Raw genomic sequence first — 11,871 nt, 5'->3', positions numbered from 1 at the left:
ATAGAACAATCCAGACAAAGATCAGTTCTATATCTGCTCACATCCAATAGACAGAATTTTGCCAGACTATACCCTTACTACTCTCACCTTAACGGATATACCCTGGGGGATTCTAGAGATCAGCTATCATAACTCTCTTCTTCTGTCTCTTATACAGTTCTGGGCTGTGCTGTCTCTTGTCTTGTCCCCTTTCTGGAATGTTCTTCCTGGGAAACTGCTGCTTCACTACAGTCCATCACATTACCTTCCCTCCATAGGCTTCATCCCAGGGGTGGGATTCAGCCAGTTCAGACTGGTTGGGGGGAACCGGATGCTAATTTTACTCTGGTTTGACAAACTGGTAGTTGCAAGGACTTTCTGGCCCCACCTACCCCACCCCGCCCTTCCCAGGAGTCTCCATGTGGCTCGTTTGGATGCCAGGTAAGTGCAGGGCCCACACAGAGGCTCTGGGAGGGCGAAAAATGGGCCTTCCAGAAGTCTGGAAACGGGCCCATTTCTGGCCTCTGGAGGACCTCCGGAGCTTGGCGTAGGCCATTTTCACCCTCCCAGAGGCTTGAAGAATGCCTCCGGAGCCTGGGTAGGGCAAAAAATGGGTCTACCAGAAGTACCACAAGTCCGGAAACAGGCCCTTTTTTGGCCTCCAGAGGCCAGGGGAGGTCATTTTTGCCCTCTCAGAGGCTCGAGGAAAGCCTCCGGAGCCTGGAGAGGGCGAAAATGCCCCCCCCGCCATGGTGCAGGAGGCTGAATAGGCCACACCCACCATGGCCACACTCACCCAGTAACAGGGCAGAGAACTGGTTGCTAAAATATTTGAATCCCACCCCTGCTCCATCCCTCCTGCCAACAAACATTTTGAGGGAACAGGAAGCTCTAGCTAAATCTTGAGAAATCCCTCCTTTTTTTCTTTCTTTCAAGGAAAACTGTATTCTACAATTTTCTCAAGCAATTGTCCATTCAGTTGGCTCAGATCAACCTTGTTTAGCTTCAGCAGAGCTGCCGTTTCGTCTCTTTTCAGCCCAGGGATGGGCCATCCGCCTCGCATGGTACCCTAAACAAATTATCTTTGAAGGAACGCAATTCTTGGAAGTTAAAGATGAAAAAATGCGTGTTTGCTCTCCAAGTTATCCTCTAAAATTTGGTCTAGCCTTTTAATTGTTCAGCTTCTTTCAGACAATATGTGTATCATTATCCGGCTTTGATAGATAAATGTATTTTAGGGCTACAAATTACGCAGTATAAATAGACGGGTTTTGCACGGGCTCTTTGTTTTCACAGAGTTGAATATCTTGGATGAGATTGTCAGCATTTTAAAAGTCTTTTTTTTTTTGCCATAGTGAAGGGGTAGCATTTAAAAGGAAAGGAATATAATGTTTCCATTTCTCCTTTGTTACCCATTTTGTTGAAATGGTTTCTTGCTTTGTTTTTGCTGCCTATCACTGGTAAGTGGAAATAGAACTGAAGGAGAACAATTTTTTTTTTTTTTAAGGATGGGATCTTCTTTTGCATGTTCATAAGTAATACTGCATTGTAAAATAAAGAGCTAGTTGAAATGTTCTAAAAGATGCCTTTCATAGCAGTAATAATTGGCTTTCCTTCTTTGGTGAGGTTCCAATTCCTAAAACCATCTTTATTTTTTCAAATAAAGCCTCATTTTATTTGAAAGGTATAGAGCTGTAAAGTTTTATTCTTAAAAAAAAACTCTTTTATTAAAGTTTTAGCCAGCTCGCCAACATGGCAATACATTGGTGTCGTTATTTTCCCTTCAAGTTGTTGTTGTTGTTAGTTGCAAAGTCGTGTCCGACCCATCACAACCCCATGGACAACATTCCTCCAGACCTTCCTGTCTTCTACCATCCCCTGGAGGCTATTTAAGCTCACTTCTACTGCTTCAGTGACTCCATCCAGCCACCTCATTCTCTGCCGTCCCCCTTCTGCACTGGCTTCCTGTGGTCTTCAGGGTGCAATTCAAGGTGTTGGTTACCACCTTTAAAACGCTCCATGGCGGACGACTTCCGGTGTCCAGAGGCAACGGTCGTCTGGAGGCTTCTCCTGCCCCCAGCGCCCGAATCCGGCCGCCGCCGAGGCCCCTAGGGGCCAGGTGTTCCGAAAAGGACACCTGCCGCACGGACGGCTCGCCAGGGGTCTCCCAGCCGACATACAGGACTGGGGGGACCGATGCTGGCGCGTCCTAGGCTCGGCGGGGTTTGGAGGCCAAAGGCCACGGCCATTACTCTGGTCGTCGCCTGGGCCGCTGTGCCCGGTGACACCGGGGCTTTGGATTTATAACTGCAGCAGCCTGGTGGTGAACAGGGAACGGAGAAGAATTGAGGAATGGAGAAGGAAGGGATATCGGTGGCAGTGGAGTGCTCCGGAGTGCGGGGGTTTTCTCCCCTGCGGCTGGAAGGAGCACGAGTCATTCTGGAGAGAGGAGAACTTAAAATAAGAAGATTACGGTTTTGTGGAGCTCTGGAGAGAAGAGGTGATGGAGAAATTTAGGAGGGAGGGTTTGAGGCCCCCCCTCCCTCTGGGGAACAGTGGTGGCGTCCAGCTTCCGCCTTCACTATGAGAATCTTGATGACATCACTTCCCTTCCGCTTCCTGGTTGACTAACTGTACTCCGGCCTCGTTGCTCCTGTGAGTGCCCCCTGGTGGATCCGGAGGAAATTACAAGGATACTGTGCTTGCCTGAGGATTTTGAATTTTTTTTTCTAAATGGCAAAAGGTCAGAGACCAACTGCTGGAGAGATGGAGAGAATTCTGGAAAAGTTATCCAATATGGATAAGAAACTGGATGATTTGCAAAGAGGCCAAACGGAAATAAGAGCAGAAATTGTGACTATCCAAAAGGATTTAAAGGATACTCAACAAGTCTCAGCAGAAAACAAGCAGAAAGTGGAAGGTCTGGAGGGTGAGATGCGGGCAGTGCAGAAAAGAGAGGAGACGACAGATGACCCAGGAATTGAAGAAGGGGAGGTTATAGACCATGGGGCGGTGGCGGCTGCCGCTGTTGCGGCCCTGGAGTTGGGTCAGGCTGAACCCAGAGTTCTGAGATCCAAAACTAGGAAGTGATAAAGATATTTGGTATTGTGTTGGTTTTCCTTATTCTCTTTTGTATGATATTCTGTTTATTCTTGACCCTTCTTTATTGCGTATGTAAGATTTGTAAACTTAGCTACTTCGTGTCACCTGCTTGCCATATGGCTGTTGTATGTGTTAAAAAATTTGAGTAAAATTCTTATCTTGGATGAGAAAAATGAAAATTTACCATACCTGATATGTATTTGTATAAACCTTTTTTGACCAATAAAAACTTTTTGGAAGAAAAAAAAAAACGCTCCATGGCACAGGACCGGGTTATTTACGAGACCACCTGCTGCCACCAATAGCCTCCCATCGACCTGTGCACTCCCATAGGGAGGGCCTCCTCAGGGTGCCGTCAGTCAAACAATGTCGACTGGCGACCCCCAGGGGGAGGGCCTTCTTTAAAGTCTTATTTCGGCCAAATTGAATCAGTTTTTTAACAGGTTTTTAACTTTTTGGGTTATATATATATATTGTTTTTTTATCTGTCTGTAAACTGCCATGAGTCCTTTGGGAGAAGGGCGGTATAGAAATTAAATAATAATAATAATAATAATAATAATAATAATAATAATAATAATAATAATAATAATAATAATTTCTCTAAATCTTTCCCAGCATTAGGCTCTTCTCCAGGGAGTCCTTCCTTCTCATTAGGTGGCCAAAGGATTTGAGTTTCATCTTCAGGATCTGGCCTTCTAAAGAGCAGTCAGGGTTGATCTCCTCTAGGACTGACTTGTTTGTTCGCCTTGCAGTCCAAGAGCTCGCAGGAGTCTTCTCCAGCACCAGAGTTCAAAGGCTTAATTCTTTGGCGCTCAGCCTTCCTTATGGTTTCCCCAGTTGCAATGTATGGCTGTGAAAGTTGGACCATAAAGAAGGATGAGCGCCAAAGAATTGAGGCCTTTGAACCAGTGGTGAAATCCAAATTTTTTTACTACTGGTTCTGTGGGTGTGGTTTGGTGTAGCTTAGTGGGCATGGCAGGGAAAGGATCCTGCAAAATCCCCATTCCCGCCCTACTCCTGGGGGAAGGATATTGCAAAATCTCCATTACCACCCCACTCTGGGGCCAGCCAGAGGTGGTATTTGTCAGTTCTCCGAACTACTTAAAATTTCACTACCGGTTCTCTGAACTGCTCAAAATTTCTACTACTGATTCTCCAGAACCTGTGAGAACCTGCTGGATTTCACCCCTGCTTTGAACTATGGTGCTGGAGAAGACTCCTGCGAGCCCCTTGGACTGCAAGGCGATCAACCCTGACTGCTGTTTAGAAGGCCAGTGGAGAAGAGCCTAATGCTGGGAAAGATTGAGGGCAAAAGAAGAAAAGGAAGACAGGAAGGCCTGGAGGAACATCGTCCATGGAGTCGCGATGAGTTGGACACGACTTCGCAACTAACAACAACAACAACGAAGAATGCAAATCCAAGAATGATCCTTAGCATCTCAGGTTACCTCTCTTCTCCACTCTTAGTAAGGACCCCACCCTCTTCTCATGTTGTCTAGGGAGATTCTCAGTCATCCAGGTCATGGTTGTCCCAAAGACAAGGGACACCTGGACTTCCTTTGTTTTTCCTTGAAGTTGTTTCATTTCTTTCACTTCTCATCCAAGAAGCTTCTTCAGCTCTTCCTGGTTGGTGAGGGAATGGGAGGCTTGATATTCCTTGTAGTCATCTGATCATGAGCACACCTTCTGAAAGTCTTCTGCTGTGTTGAATCCCAAGGGGGAGACATCAAAGGAAAGTTCTTCCATAGGGTCTTTTCAAATGGGTAGGTGTGATCAACCCAGGAGGTTTTGGAGTTGATGGAAAAATACCTAACAGAAAAAACCCCCAAAACGAGCAATCTTTGCTTTCACAGGGAAAGAAAACATCTGAGAAATTATAGCGCAGATGTTGGCAAAGCATTAAATTAGACACTGCTTTACCTCCTAATATTAGGAATGTATGAATCAGTAGAAATTCAGTCCGATGGCGCTGTCGTCATAGCCTTCAGCTCTTTATCTCTGCTATTTTTAAAATCTGCTGAAATATCTGCATCCATTTGTCATCAGCAATTTTCCCTGATACTCAGTGCTTTCTAATAAAGCCTTTCCCCAAAATGAATTTAACGACTTTCTCCCAACACAATTTTTAAATGCGAAGATCTCATTGTCGGCTTTCTGAGGCCCAGCTTCCCTGATGTACACTTATTGTTTTAAACGTAAATAAGTCTTATTAAAGCGCTAGCGATCCTGATATCCTGGTTTCAATACAGCCTTTCCAAATATGATGTCTTTTCCTAAGCATTTTCTTCCTATCTGTGATTTGGAGTGGACGATAAGTCGGTGATAGCAAAATGTGTTGATTTGTCCACCTTCATGGATTTTAGCAGCTCTTCTCCTTTAAATGTTTTTCTTTTATACTCTCACCCAAGACTGGCCTGATATTCAAGCAGGATTATGGATTAGTTAGCTATTTGTCTCAGAACAAAGTCATGCAGTACAGCAGAGTAAAATTCTGGAATCATTTTAGAAGCTCAGTTCCCTTTCATCTGTTGTCTGTCCTCCTGGGCAAAGCTAGGTCCTCCTTACCTCTATTTGCTTTAATTAATGCATGCACCCGAAATGCTATGCCTGCTGTGTGTTAACCCTCATTTCTTTTTAATGCAGTTTTTGACCTTTCCCTTAGTACTCACTTAAACAACAACCCAAAGTCCTATTTCTCCTTTAGTGGTGGGTATCAAGTAAAAGCAAAATATTCCACAAGATGTTTTTTCCCCATTGCATGTATTAAAGTGAATATTCTATCCTATCTCCACAGACACTAGACAACCTATGCCCCATTGGGTCATCATTTTAGTTCTATAATCATGGAGCACAGCAGTGATTTTGGCCCAGGCTTGGTGGCTCAGCGGTTAAGACGCTGGACTTATTGGCTGGAAAAACAACAGCCCAGGTTCGAGACCCGAGTGCCATGTGATGTGCTGAGCTCCTGTCTTCACCCCACTGATAGTAAACCCATGGCATGTGTCACAGAGGTGGCACCCTCTCTGTGGGCTTGAGAGCTGTTGCCCCAGCTCAGCTCTGCTGCGCATGCACGCACACCTCCCGCCAGTGAGCTGGTCTTTGGGTCTCTTCCTTGTGAGAGTGGGGGATGGGGCACATGCGTGGGGGGCGGGGTGCATGCATAGGGCGTGTGCACATGTGCGAGGGTGGGGCGCATGCACGGGGCGCATGTGTACATTGCATTTTTTGGGGGGGTCGGGTGCATGCGCGCTTTGGAAAAGGTTAGCCATCACTGTCTTAGAGCATGGCAATGCAAGTAGATAAATAGGTACCACTTTGATTGGAAGGTAACACTGCCCTGTGATGTCCATGCTGGCCACATGACTGCAGAAATGTCTTCAGACAGGCTTAGTGGCCTTGAAATGCCGCTGTAGTTTGCAATGACTAGCAGAAGAAAATTCACAGGGATTCCTTCTATCTCCTTTCAGCTAACCCACCTCACAGGGTTGCTGTTGTGAGAGAAAAAAAAATGAAGGTAGGGAATGCTATTTACATTATCCTGAGTATCTGAAAAAAAAAAAGACAGGATATAAACCCAATCAATCTAACCAACTGATGAAAGGCTTAGAAATGGCTGAAAACCTCTTCTTTGTGCTGCAAACCTATTTGAATACTTCACTTTCCTTAATTTATTTTTAATTATAAGACCAAGAAATTTTTTTTTTTTTGACTTTGGCAAAGAAATCTGCTTTAAAAGCCAGGATAGTCATTCCTGTATCTTTAAGCTTTCCTCCTCCTCCTTCTCCTCCTCCTTTTTTTTTTTTTTTTTTTTGCATCTGTGCCCCACAGACGGAATGGCAACCCTAGGAAAGGCCTGGCCAAATGGGATTTAATGAATCATTGGCAGAGATGCCGCCTGCGTGTGTCTTTCATCAATAATGCAAAGTTTTAATTGCAACATGAACATTGGAGCTTTATGAAGATTGTCCTGTGGAATGTTTGCTTTGCAAAATAATTGGTATCTCTCTGTGAGATAAGAGCGATATTAGTTACGAGATATAATTCCGACAGGAAGTTTTTATCGTTGGAAACAAAGGAGGAGGCTTGGTGGCACAAGGAAGACTGGGTTTCCGAGAAGCAGAAAAGGGGCTGATTTTAAACCTCTGAGCTTCTACAGTTGTAGGATTTCTTAATAGTAGGTAACAGTCAACATCTTACTTTGAACAAGTCATTTGTACACATGCAATAAACATTACAATTTTTTTTCCTCGTACCCATTCATATCCCATTCAGTTTTCCGTTTGTCATCATACCTGGGCTTCAGTCCTAATAGCTCCTTATTGTGTGGCCTCTCCTTGACTCTTTATTTATTTTATTTATTCTTATTTATTTGTTGAGTATGTATTAGATAATAGATATAAGCATAAGCATGAATTGAATACATGATTATTATTATATTTGTATACCGCCCATCTCCCGAAGGACTCAGGGCGGTTCACAGTCAAAAAAAACAACAGAAAACATATAATACATAAAAAACAGCTAAAAGAATAGATAGTTAAATTCAATTGATGCTCTAACTTTTAAATACAAATTTAAAACCTCATTTAAACCCCTTTTTAAAAAATCCCAATTTAAAACTACATTCAAGCTAGTCCTGCTCTTCGAAACAGCAACGTCTTCAGCTCGCGGCGGAAGGACTTGAGATCGGGGAGTTGACGAAGCCCCAGAGGGAGCTCGTTCCAGAGGGTAGGGCCCCCCACAGAGAAGGCCCTCCCCCTAGAGGTCGCCAGCCGACATTGTTTAGCTGACGGTATCCGGAGGAGGCCCTCTCTGTGAGAGCGCACATAAAATGAATACAATTAAAGGGAACATTAGGACAGGGACGGTAGGCACGCGGGTGCTCTTATGCACGCCCCTTACAGACCTCTTAGGAATGGGGTGAGGTCAACAGTGGATAGTCTTTGGTTAAAGATTTGGGGATTTAGGGAAGAGACCAGAGAGTCAGATAGTGCATTCCAGGCATTGACCACTCTCTTGCTGAAGTCGTATTTATATTCTTTTGATTTCACTCAGGTTAGGAGAGTTATTCAAGAAAAGGTTTTAGTTACTGAAATCCCAAATGAAAGAGGACTCATCCTAAATTCTGCCCAAACTCCGTTTAACCATTTGAGATGGGAATCTTAATTCCACTTCTGTCCATGTCCTACTTTTCAAATTCCTTGACTTTCAAGTCAGTCTTTTGGCAAAAGAAACCTGTTTCTTCAACCAGGAAGTATTTTTTTTTAATCTACAGAGGATTTTTCTTTTTTTTGGGGGGGGGAGGGAAATGTTTATCTTTTAATTTGGCAGGAGGTTCATGTTGTTTTTCCATTAAAAGCATCATTGATATCCTGCCCAAAATTTGGTATCCCCCACAATTCCTCAAAAAACTGTCTACTATTGACCTCACCCCATTTCTAAGAGGTCTGTAAGGGGCGTGCATAAGAGCACAAGCGTGCCTACCGTTCCTGTCCTATTGTTTCCTTTTGTTATATCCAATTAATATAGTTATTACATACTCATACTTAGATATATGCTTATATATTGTATAATTGTTTCATGCTTATGCTTATATATACTGTGTGACAAAATAAATAAATAAATAAATAAATAAAAATTTGGGGGGCATCATGGAAAGACACTGGTGTCCCCTGATCAAAGGTCATGGCTGCTCTTTGTGTAGCAAGTGGAGAAAATGAAGTGGGTCTGAATGTTGTGCTAGAGAATACACGGAAGCTAATGGACTCAGCACAGATAGCCGTGCATAACTCTTGCTAAGTTGTCCATTCATTTTGGCTGAGATAGCAGATCCATGCATCAAAAACATTGTTCTAAATGAGGCAGGACAAAGACAAGACACAATTGCCAATTCAGAGGAAGAGCGGGGGAAAAATGATGGACGGTATTGGGAGAAAGTTCTGCCATGTAGCCATCTTGAAGATGGGTTTTAGAAGATGAAAAGTCTCAGAATTATTATTATTTTTTCCCCAAGAAAATGTGATCTGATAAATTTTGGCTCAGCTCTCCTTAAATCTTTTCTTCCTTGCCAGACTCTGTCTCATTTCTATACTTCTGCTGACAGCATCATCTTTTCCCCTGCTTTTACCCATAAAGGGACCAATAGCTTCTGAGTTATGGCTTCTTGGAATTACACCTTGTAGGGTTTTTTGTTTTTTTTAAAAAAATCTTATCTTCAGAACAAAATGTTTTCTCATAACATGATGTCAGGTGAACTTGAAGGGTTTAAGTAATTATCTAACTCATCTATATGAATGCTACAAATGAATGATTTTAGAAATCTGGTGTCAGGCACTTTATTAAGTGTTGATCAAGTCATGCCACCATTATTAACACGGACTAGAAAAAAATGGTGGAATAGGATGTTGAATTCACTTTTAAGATTTCTGGCTAATATTCTGAATGAAAAAAGTTCTTATTGATAAGGTGGAATAAAGACCTTCCTACTTCATGTTCAATACTTGAATTTTTTTTCCCTTGTGAACTACTTGAAAATGTGCATTGCTTAGAAGGTTTTATATGTTTTATATAGCTTTGCGCAGTAGCAGTATTGTAGCCAATGAGGTTTATCTGAGGCGCGATTATTGCTAATGTTCAGGTTCCTATTGACCAATTCCATCACCTAAACCAGTGTTTCTCAACCTTGGCAACTTGTGGACTTCAACTTCTAGAATTCCCCAAGCAACTAGGTGTCGGGAGTCCCACGCCCAACTCCCTCAGCAAAAGTTTGCAAATACAGAGAATTATGATTCTTTGAATTCAATTGAAGAATCTCAGCAATGGTTTGTGGACTCAAGCTTATTGCAAATTATTATTTATGAATCTGGTTCATTTTCATTAACCACAGTTAAGTGTTATGGTAATTTAGAATCAGGTGTGACTTTGTGTCAAATAATAGGGAAACATCTGTGTCTGTTTCTCATTTTCTTGAAGCTATTTCGAAAAGAAAAAAAAAGCGGGATGCACAAAAATATTAAGGTCACTTCAGCTAATTTTTGCGATCCTAAACTGGTTTTACATCTGTTCAAGACATTTGGGATTGTGCCCAATGTTCTTGTCGAATATAGAAAAGAAATTTCTGCTGGGAAATAGGAAATTCCTTGTGATCAAAGGAGAAGCTGAATCCAAAATCCAGGAAACATAATGCTATGTACCCAACTTAGCATTACTCTGGGAAAAAGTTGAAAGTAATAGGTTGAAATTGTTAAATTTGATTGAAATATCAATATTTTTGTGTCTAAATAAGGGTAGAAATTCATAGGTATAGGGAATGAATGAAGGGGTAATGTTCAAGGGTTAAAGCTTATGTCTTGAATGGACTCCAACTTTAACAAGGTAGATTAACGCAAGCAATTTTTTCTCCCAGCATGTCAGAAAACTTGGCGATTAAATAGAGCCATTGGGAGTAATTTTAGAGACAGCTTGCCTTTCAAGCAATGATGATGAAGGAAAACAACAACAACAAAGAAGCAACAATATATACTCCATTTAATATATATCCCTAGATTAGTATTGTTTAAGATAATAATTTTAGCTTTGTTTAAGGGCCGTCCTATAATAGGGACACTTTGGAAAATATGACAAAGACGATTAAATGGAGAGTTTCCACAATGCGTAATTAATTTATCGTATTCACTGCCCAAAGATGGGGTGAATCTGACTATTTAGATAATATCAGAAAAAGAAGATGGGTATCAATCTGGTTTAGAGAGCATCCATCAGGAGCTCTCCATGGTGCTGCAGAAATCTACACAAGATGTTCGTCAGCTCTTTGTAGATGCTGCTGAACCTTGTGAGCTTGGAGATGTCTGGACTTCCACTCCTGCTGGTTGAGGAATTCTAGGAGTTGAAGTCTACACATCTGAAAGTCGACAAGTTGAGAATTGCTGGTCTACAGTGTAAATTTGTAATCCATATGCTGCTGCAAAAACCTGCTACGCTAAAGGCATTTATAAAACGACTGCCCTCATGGGCAGGGGTAGACAGAAAATCCTTTTACCAGAATAGAATAGAATAGAATAGAATAGAATAGAATAGAATAGAATAGAATAGAATAGAATAGAATAGAATAGAATAGAATAGAATTCTTTATTGGCCAAGTGTGATTGGACACACAAGGAATTTGTCTTAGGTGTATATGCTCTCATTGTATTTAAAGAGAATCAAATACATTCATCAAGAATAAAAATACACAACACTTAGTGATAGTCAAGATTACTAATAAGCTATCAAATCATACTAGGAAATAAATAAAAACAATATAAATTGAAAGATACAAACATAGTTATAGTAAAAAGTGGGAAGAGATCAGAGGTGGGTTTCAGCAGGTTCTGACCAGTTCTGGAGAACTGGTAGTGTAAATTTTGAGTAGTTTGGAGAACTGGTAGTAAAGATTCTGACTGGCTCTGCCCCCATCTATTCTCTGCTTCCCGAGTCCCAGCTGATCAGGAGGAAATGGGGATTTTGCAGTAACCTTCCCCTGGAGTGGGGTGGGAATGGAGATTTTGCAGTAACCTTCCCCTGGATTGGGAAGGGAATGGAGATTTTGCAGCATCCTTCCCCTGCCATGCCCACTAAGCCACGCCCACCAAGCCACGCCCACAGAACCTTTTTTGAAACCCACCACTGGAAGAGATAGATACTAGTAAGGAAGAGAAGAATAATAGTAATACAGTCTTAGTAAATTATTTGACAGTGTTGAGGGAATTATTTGTTTAGCAGAGTGATGGCGTTTGGGAGAAAAACTGT

The 11,871-nt window shown here is 42.1% G+C and overlaps 1 non-coding gene across 1 annotated transcript; it reads left to right on the top strand.

Moving 5' to 3' along the window:
* Nucleotides 1–9,653: 9,653 nt before the first annotated feature.
* Nucleotides 9,654–9,795, top strand: LOC131184445 (U4 spliceosomal RNA). Its single transcript, XR_009151973.1, has one exon. It is a non-coding gene; the product is annotated as a U4 spliceosomal RNA (small nuclear RNA).
* The last annotated feature ends 2,076 nt before the right edge of the window (nucleotides 9,796–11,871 follow it).

This window comes from Ahaetulla prasina, chromosome 12 (genome assembly GCF_028640845.1).
Source record: "Ahaetulla prasina isolate Xishuangbanna chromosome 12, ASM2864084v1, whole genome shotgun sequence".
In the NCBI taxonomy this organism is placed as follows: Eukaryota; Metazoa; Chordata; class Lepidosauria; order Squamata; family Colubridae; genus Ahaetulla; species Ahaetulla prasina.
This window is presented reverse-complemented; position numbering and strand designations above follow the sequence as displayed.